The sequence below is a fragment of the Pinus tabuliformis genome, chromosome 7 (genome assembly GCF_031772625.1).
Source record: "Pinus tabuliformis cultivar Carrire ecotype Pingquan chromosome 7, CPIR1, whole genome shotgun sequence".
NCBI classification, from domain to species: domain Eukaryota; kingdom Viridiplantae; phylum Streptophyta; class Pinopsida; order Pinales; family Pinaceae; genus Pinus; species Pinus tabuliformis.
The window spans coordinates 1,549,257,575-1,549,267,185 of NC_142293.1; the positions used below are offsets into that span (position 1 = coordinate 1,549,257,575).

The 9,611-nt window shown below is 41.8% G+C and overlaps 1 pseudogene; it reads right to left on the minus strand.

Moving 5' to 3' along the window:
* Window positions 1-1,666: 1,666 nt before the first annotated feature.
* LOC149253805 (benzyl alcohol O-benzoyltransferase-like) lies at window positions 1,667-9,267 on the minus strand (annotated as a pseudogene).
* Between the last annotated feature and the right edge of the window lie 344 nt (window positions 9,268-9,611).

The window sequence follows — 9,611 nt, forward strand, 5'->3', positions numbered from 1 at the left end:
AAATTCAAAATATTTTATGTTTTTGATGGATAGAGAAGGAAATACAAACTGATACATCATAGAAACACACGCAAAATAATTGGCATGAGCTGGAAATAATTTATCATTAATAGAGGAGGTTTCTTTGGAGGAATTAAAAGGCAATCTCGTTAGTTTTAGGATAAAACATTGGGTTACGTAGTTATTTTTGGGATTCTTAAATTTAATGAAAAGTTAATTGTGGTGGTATATATTTTGAAAAATCTTGTTGATTTTCCTTACTTTTAGCTTTCTAGGATAAAATATTTTACTGAATACATGAGGAAATTTATCCTCATCCTTCTCCCTAAAGTACCATTTGGCCTTACATAGAATTTTCTCTTTCAATGTTATGTGTCAAATTTCATGTTACACTTATGTAATTTTGGACTTCTACAAAACTATATATTCTACCACACTACTTATTCTACTGGTCCTAATTGTTGTAGTCTATAGGACCTTCTTGTTGGTTTCTTAATCCAACATGAAAGGCTCTGAGAGGTTCAAATTTTGCACATTCACTATTAAATAAATGTGCATATAGGGGCATAGATTGATCATATATGCAATATTGGCCACCTTCTCGAATAATTCAAAAGGACTATGCAAAAGAGCCTTCACCTTCCTAGCAAGACCTTGCAACCTTTCCATGTTCAAATGCAACTAAACTATATCACCCATCTTGAATGTTTTCTCAGGTCAACACTAATATTATCAGTCCTTTCTTGTGACTTCGTCAATTTCTTCTTTACTTGAGAATGAATATACCAATCTTTTCAACAATTTACTCTACTTTTTATGAATCTCCTATGATATCTTCCATCACTCGTCTTTATTGTCCATATATAACAGCCAAGAGTAATGGTTGAAACTAATTAAGTAGGTTTCAAAAGGGGAGTTAATAGAACTTAAGATCACTTTAGTATAAGAGTGTTAAATATGAAATCAATTTTTTATCCAAAGTATTTGATACTTATGATTATAACCTATTATATGTTGAACACATGTCATGTTGATTACTTCCACCTTCCCATCTATGGATGTAAAGATATAGATCTTTTTAATTTAATTCACACATTCTCCCAAAATATTTTCCAAAAGGCTATAAGAAATATGGCATCCCTATCTAAGATTATTTGTGTTGGTATACTAAAGAACACCTAGACCTTTTCAAAGGATGTGTTTATTGTTTCTTTTCCTTTGATGGCCATTGTACATGGCATAAGAATGTGCATCTTTCGAAATATCAATTACCACAAATGGGTAGTCATGCCCCTTCTTTGTTCTTGGTAAACCACCCATAAAATCCATGAGATGTTATCCCAGGGCTTAGTAGTTACACATAAGAAATGGTATAAATATTTGTTTTCTAATACAAGGCTTACTAATACAACAAAGTGTGCATACTCTAATTTATTAAGCTAGATCATGCATTCTAGGCCAATACAAATATTCTATTTGTATAGCCACTTGTATTTGTCTCCATTTCGAAAGGCTTTTCAAACTCCAAAAATGCAAGGACTAGTGGTTGACTGATATTCTATTCCATCTCATTGAAAGCTTTCCCTTGATTCTTTCCCCACAAGAAACTCTATACGTTGGCTATTATGGTATGAAGTGGTGCAACCATAGCTTAGAGATTACTGTTTTACAGCGAGGAATGTAAATAAGGGGAGTCGTTCTCAATGGCTCCATCGATTTCTGCTCGAAATATTCGCATAGCGGCAGGCGGCAGGCATACGGGAACCACTATGCCTTCCACACCACTGTTATTTCGGTACGGGATGAAGAAGCTCGACAAGCCAGCCACTGTACCCACTCCACTTTCTGCTGGGCCACCGTAGGCTGGTCTTCCCCAACCGAAATCCACATCTTCAAACCCGATTTTGGTATAGTCCGACACCACATAGGTGCCAACTACTGTAAACAAAGGGCGCCCTCTCAACTCCATCTGTAAGGCCTTCGCAACTCGGGCAGGCGAGCGACGGGCACGCGGCACGGCGGGCGCACACGGGTGCGACGAGCGGGCGGACGTGCGACGGGCGGGCGCTCCTTGGGCGACGATAAAATGCGACGATAGCAAGTGACACTTAAAATAAACTAAGTGTTCGACTCTCTTTTATATGCGATGCCTTATGGAGTTGGGCCAACTTGTGAAGAGCACACATATGGGCGTTGAGCGAAGGTTTATGGGGTCGGCCTTAAGGCTGGACACCCCTCCCAAAACTCACGCAGAATGTGTATAAGTAAGTGAGCCTAAAGCTCATTTGGAGCATCATCGCTCAAGCACTTCGCATATCTCTTCTACGCTTGGAGCAGGGGTAAAAGGGCGCAGTTAAGTGCGCATAACTCATGCGCTCAAGGAGGAAGTGCACAGATTTACCGGAAGTAGTCGTAGGTTGACAGAGTGCGGTTTTGAGGTGATTGTGTGCAGAACTTAAAGGAGGAGTTCTTGGTGTCTCGGGTGAGCACCCTCCTACCGTATGAGGTTGCCACATGTTTTGTAAAGGCTGTCTATGCCTTGGTTGTAAATTATTCTAAGTATAGACTTGGAGTTTTGCCAAGTATACTTGATGATGTATTATTGAAGAACTGTTATAATATATTATTGTTGGGCAGACTGTTCGGGAGTTGCCCCTCCCTTTATACTTGTGTGCAATTGTTGATGTTCTTGGTTAATTGCATATGGATAATGAATGAGTATGGGCTTCATTAAGTATAAAGGATAAATGCATTTTACTTGGTTGCGAAACACAAACTAAGTAAGGACAAGTGAATTAGGCGTAGTCCATGTGCACGAGTATTGTTAAAAAGAAAGTATTTGGTGGTGCCACACCTCGCCGGCACGGTTGAAAGAATACCGTAGGCTTGGGGGCGTGACAGGTGGTATCAAAGCAGCTGATCCGGGTATTGAAGGTTGTAGCTGCTACACACCTTCACCGAAGTGAAGGTGGTATCAGAGCAAGGTTTGCTCGTGAAGACTTGGAAATTTGACAGTTGAGTTTGAGCAGGGTTGCTCGTGACAAGGTACTGCAGGTGAAGGAAACCGTTTCACACGAAGTGGAACAAGGGTTGGTTCTGATTGCAGGTAACTTGGTGAAGCTGTTGAATGGTCGAAACTAGATTGCAAAAGAGCAAGAAGTTGTTAGAGATGGCAACTGAATCTCAGGCTGGGTCTAGTCATATGATGAAGGATACTACTCTTGGGTTCATTGAAAAGGTGATTGAAAAGATGGAGGCTTTGGAGACTTCTTGGGATAAGAAGATGGACTTGCTTGCTAAAGAGCAAGAGACCAACTTGAAGACCAAGGAAGAGCTTGAAGAACTCCGAGTACAACATGATGAAATCCGAGTACAGTATGAGTACACTGATCTTATGTGTACACAACTTGAAGTAAGGGTCAAAGAGGTTGAGGGATCAAGGGATCAAGGTCTTGCAGAGATCATGAACTTGAAGAAAACTATTGACATAGCCAATGATGAGATAGCGGTGTTGAAGAAGGCAGTGAGGCACAACTCAGGTGGAGGAGTACCTCATATGAAAGTCAAGGAACCGGAATCTTATGATGGCACAAGGAATGCAAAGACTCTTGGTAACTTTCTATGGGACATGGAGCAATACTTGGAACGTTTGGGTCTATCTGATGATGAGACAAAGGTCAAGGTAGCTGCTCAGTTCTTAACCAAGGATGCTAAGATGTGGTGGCGAAGGAGGTTAGATCAGATTGCCAATGGTAGTGCTGATGACATTACTTCGTGGGATGACATGAAGAAGGCTTTGCAGACTCATTTTAGTCCTCAGGATGAGACATGGGAAGCAAGGACGAAGATTAATTACATAAAACAAACCAGAAGCCTACAAGCATATCAGCGGGAGTTTGCAAGTGCAGCTCTAGAACTTCCTGACATGGCGGAGAGGGACAAGGTGTTTAACTTCATTATTGGGTTGAAGCCTTGGGCACGCAATGAAGTGAAGAGGCAGAAGATTAGGACACTTGAAGAAGCTTTTGCTGCTGTTGACAGGTTGGTGGAACATTATGATGAGACTTCTGATGATAGAAAAAAGAAGTTTGAGAAACCGAAATATAAGAAGAAGGAAGATGCTTCAAAATCGGATGATAGTTCGAAGATGAAGAAGCCTTTGAAATGTTGGATTTGTCCTGGTCCACATACGGTGAAGAATTGTCCTTCTAAACCAAAGGTGGCTGCTATTGCACAATCTGATGGAAAGCATGAAGGTGCTTCTGTAGGGATGATGCAGATACTTGGTGCTTCTACTACTACGGAGGTGGTCTCTAGGAGAGATCCTGAAGGGAACAGATTGGAGTATGTTCAGATGAAGTTTGGAGGTGCTGTTGTACTCACTATGGTGGATAGTGGGGCTTCTCACAACTTCATGAGTGAAGATACTGCGAGAAGAATTGGGCTGAAATTTGTACCGGTAAAAGCACAAATGAAGACAGTGAATTCTCCTCCTATGGGGATTCTTGGTATAGCTGAGAAGGTGGACACTACACTTGGTGAATGGACTGGAAAGGTGGACTTCACTATAGTGCGGATTGATGACTATGAAGCTGTATTGGGGATGGAATTCATGAAACAATTTGAGGCTATGGTTGTACCACATTTGAGGAAACTCTACATTTATGATGGAAGGGAAGATGTACCCATTGGTGTTCCAACCATTGGTGTGACAAAACCTGATCAGAAATTAGGAGGAATGCAAATGGAAGATAAGGAGAAGGTGAACAAGCGGTTGTCCACTATTGAGGCAAAGCTTGTGGAGCAGTCATTGGTCATTAGATCACTCTCAGATAGCATCTTGGATTTGTCAAGAAGGATAGAGCCGGTGGAAGATGATGATGATGATGTTGATGAGGTATATGTGAGGTCGAATATCCAGAAGGAAGACCGGGAGGCATATCTACAAAGTATGGAGATTGAGGATCCTGATAGATGGATTGAGTTGATTAGTGAGGGAGAGCCTTCAGGCTCTACTCCCTCTACATCTTCTTATATGAAAAGAGAAGATGGGGCTCATTGTTAGCTGCTCATGGCAGTGAGTCCTTAAACATGTTGAGCAGGTATGTTTGATGGTGCAAGGATGGCTTGGCATCAAGCATCATGACATGTTGCAGATGGATGGAGTTTCCATGGACCTGAGCATGGGTTGTAGATTCTTGATGAGTCAAGGATGTGGCAGATGTTTGAGGAACAATTGATGAGGACATGAGGATGTTCACTCTCATGGATTGAGCATGATGGTTGGATTAGCTACCCAACTAGTTCAAACATGGGGTCGCGAAGTGTACATAGATGTGTCGGCATTATGCTGGAGTATCATGTCAAAGGTTCACATGATGACATATGGATCAAGATGACTACTATATTGTTGAGATGAGATGTTGACACATGGTTGAGGTGTGTTAGCACTTGTTGACATAACATGGGCAGTTTTGCACATGGTGATGATGATATGATGGAGTTTGACACATTGTTGCGGTGGACATGTAGCTTGAGTTGGAGGGATCAACCTTCCATGGTGGAGAGCAGCATGGGGAGATTGTGACAAGGTGGTCATGGACATCTGATATATGACATACATTAGTATGGAGTATCTTGGTGACAGTTGGTTGCTAAGGTGGAGCATGATGGAGATGGGATTCTACATATGTTGCAGGGATGTTTGCCTTATGTGGAGGAGTTGACATCATGGTTGATGATGATCTTGGTGGAGAACTACCGAGATGGTATGTTGTCGAGGACGACAACGATTTCAGGTGGAGGAGGATGTAAGGCCTTCGCAACTCGGGCAGGCGAGCGACGGGCGCGCGGCACGGCGGGCGCACACGGGTGTGACGAGCGGGCGGACGTGCGACGGGCGGGCGCTCCTTGGGCGACGAAGTGCGACGAACCTCCGAACTTGTGCGACGATAAAATGCGACGATAGCAAGTGACACTTAAAATAAACTAAGTGTTCGACTCTCTTTTATATGCGATGCCTTATGGAGTTGGGCCGACTTGTGAAGAGCACACATATGGGCGTTGAGCGAAGGTTTATGGGGTCGGCCTTAAGGCTGGACACCCCTCCCAAAACTCACGCAGAATGTGTATAAGTGAGCCTAAAGCTCATTTGGAGCATCATCGCTCAAGCACTTCGCATATCTCTTCTACGCTTGGAGCAGGGGTAAAAGGGCGCAGTTAAGTGCGCATAACTCATGCGCTCAAGGAGGAAGTGCGCAGATTTACCGGAAGTAGTCGTAGGTTGACAGAGTGCGGTTTTGAGGTGATTGTGTGCAGAACTTAAAGGAGGAGTTCTTGGTGTCTCGGGTGAGCACCCTCCTACCGTATGAGGTTGGCACATGTATTGTAAAGGCTGTCTATGCCTTGGTTGTAAATTATTCTAAGTATAGACTTGGAGTTTTGCCAAGTATACTTGATGATGTATTATTGAAGAACTGTTATAATATATTATTGTTGGGCAGACTGTTCGGGAGTTGCCCCTCCCTTTATACTTGTGTGCAATTGTTGATGTTCTTGGTTAATTGCATATGGATAATGAATGAGTATGGGCTTCATTAAGTATAAAGGATAAATGCATTTTACTTGGTTGCGAAACACAAACTAAGTAAGGACAAGTGAATTAGGCGTAGTCCATGTGCACGAGTATTGTTAAAAAGAAAGTGTTCGGTGGTGCCGCACCTCGCCGGCACAGTTGAAAGACTACCGTAGGCTTGGGGGCGTGACACCATCAAATCGATCACCGACCGCATGTACTCGTCGTTCACACCCATTTTTGCTTGGTGGATCAATTTCACAGCGAAGGACAATGGTTTGCTTGCCAGTTCTCCTGCGGTCGTCTTCGCGCATGGCAAACTGATAGCATTGCCATAGAAATTTTTGGGAAGAGGCGGGTTGAATCTCGCTTGGGTATCCAGGGTGAATAAGAGCCGAACTTCTTGGTCCACTGGCAGTTGGAGAGCCCTTTTTCTCAAACGCCACAAACATGCTGATAGAGCCTCAAAGGTCGAGCACTTGCCTTGCCCTACAGCTTGTATCTTCAGCGATTCAATCTCCTTTGGCCCGAAAAAGAATGATTCGTGAACCATCTCGTCCACATTCATCACTTCGCCATCCTTGTCTTGGATTTGATCATCTTCGTAGTGGGGGAATTTAACTACAGGATTGGTCCGTGGTCAGAGGAGTTCTCTTTCCCAAACTGGAAGAACCGAAGGCCTGGTCTCACCCTTGGCCATTTCACCCAGAACTTTCAAGAATTGAACGAGGCCAAGGGCGTCGCTCATGCTCTGATTCAAACGAAGGGCAAATATGAAACCTCCACATCTCAGCCGCGTTACCTGAAATATCGTAATAGGCAGCACGTGAAGAAAACAGAATTTAGACTGGAATATGAATTGAGTTCATTAGAGAATGAAAGAATTAACCTGAATGAGAAGGAGGGGAGAGTTGGTAATATTTTGTGAGCCTGGCACGTCGTGCAGTAGATCAGCCCAGCACGGGAAGGGTGGGTGCAGGTCTCCGAATTCCTCCATAGAAATGTCGGCATCAGCTTCCACAAACAGCACGCCTTCGCTCGTGCAGTCGACAACGAGCTTGCCAAAGGGTGCATCTCTCAATCTCCCAGCAAAAGGATAGTAAAACACCAAAACCTTCGCCAGCCCCTCTATGAAAACTCGAGCGGGATCCTCACCTTTTTTCGAAGGATCGAAGCGATAGAACTAAACGATGGGAATATGAAATCTCAGAGTCGGTTGATCATCTATATTGGAAAGGTATAGCAACCCTTTCGGAGTAGGCACGGAAGGAGCGACGAGGACAGCCGGCTTTCTGGTGACCTTCATATTCAGAGCAGCCATTAGAACAAAGCTATCGATAATTGCGGAAATCCTACGAAGCGAGCACAAAATCAAAAGCCACCGGAACAGAATGCACCGCGTTGCAGACTCAAAGCAAAGGAATTCAAAGATGCTGAGGCCTGCATTTGGTGAGACGATTTATAAAGTTCGAATTGGAGCTGACCGGTTCAACCAATTCTAAAAACATCATTGAATTGTGTCCCACGTGGATATTTGTCTTTCCAGTGTCCTAATGTCTGGGGCATGAATGTTAATGAAATGATTAACATTGATGGATTTTGTTTAAAAAAATTTGTTGTAACTTGTTGTTAAATGTGATGTATTTGGTTTAAAAAAAAATTGTTGTAAATTTTTTAAAGGGTATGTTTGATTCATGTAATTTGTATATTTTATAATAAATTAATTTATTTATATATTTAAAAATTCATATTAAATAACAAAAAGAATATTTATATATTTAAAAACTCATGTTAAATAACAAAAATATATAATAGCTTTGCACATATCCTAATCATATTTGGAATACAAATTAGCGAAATCAAATTGTTAGTCCCGTTGATTGTAGTTTGTATTCTTCCTTTCAGTGTAATGTTACAAATTAACTATACGCTTCTACCTTTCAGTGTAATGTTACATTAATTAAATATAATTGTTTTAATTATTGAAATTAGAACGTGTAAATTTCAATCTCTTCAAAAAAAATGCATAACAACGTTTCAGCGTACTTTCCTCCCCATATCAGGTGATGGATGGAGAAGATTGACAGATTGCTACGATTGGTCCTTGCTGTGGCTTAAATGCATGTGGATCACAAAGTGCTCGTTGGTGATGGGGATTTTGTCCGCAGAGAGTATGTTTAATGATGAGGTAAACATTTATCTAAAAAATTAGTTTAAATAACATAAATCAAGATTTTATCTATGAAATGGATCCCACTCCTTGACTGTCATTTCTTTGACCGTTTTATAGATGCTATGAAAACATTCCCCAATATTATTTTCAAAACATTTATCACAGTATTTCCTTTCGTAATTTTCATGATATATTGGGTCCATAGCAGTCCTGCTTACTCCATAATCTGTCCACCAATTCTGAAACCACTGACATTGTTGATTTCGTTGGGATGTTGCCAGCGTACTAAATTTCGGCTTTGTATAATGGGTCTTCTCTTTATTATCAACATTTAGGAAGTCCCACCATAACTTCTTGTAGTCTGAAAAATCATAAACGGTGTTAGGAAAAATTACCCTGGGATCATTTCTGGGCCACCTGGCACATGGTTTGACAGGGAATTGCCCTGGTTCATTCCACAAATCTCTTGTCTGGTAGATACAATAGTAGCTTTCATAAACCCCTGTACTGCGGCCTCCATGGTACCAAATGCCGGCAATATCATGAAAATTTTGTTCTAGGACCCAATGAGCAGTCCCGACGTCTGCTTCTGCTTTGTCATATATCATATCATGGATCCATTTTCTGCCCTTAGGGTAGACTTTTCTTTCAGGTACATAGTGCTGAAGGTCGGTGTGAGACTGCAAATTTGCATCAAGGACTTTTGTATTCCTTAGTTGCCATGTGGGTCTCCAATTATTTTTGTATGATGGTTCTCAAGACTTCTTGCTTTTGATGCTGGTCCCATTCACTAATAATCATCATAACATGTGCTTCCTTTTGATCAATGTATTCTCGGCTAAGAAAGTCAGGAAGATTGTAATC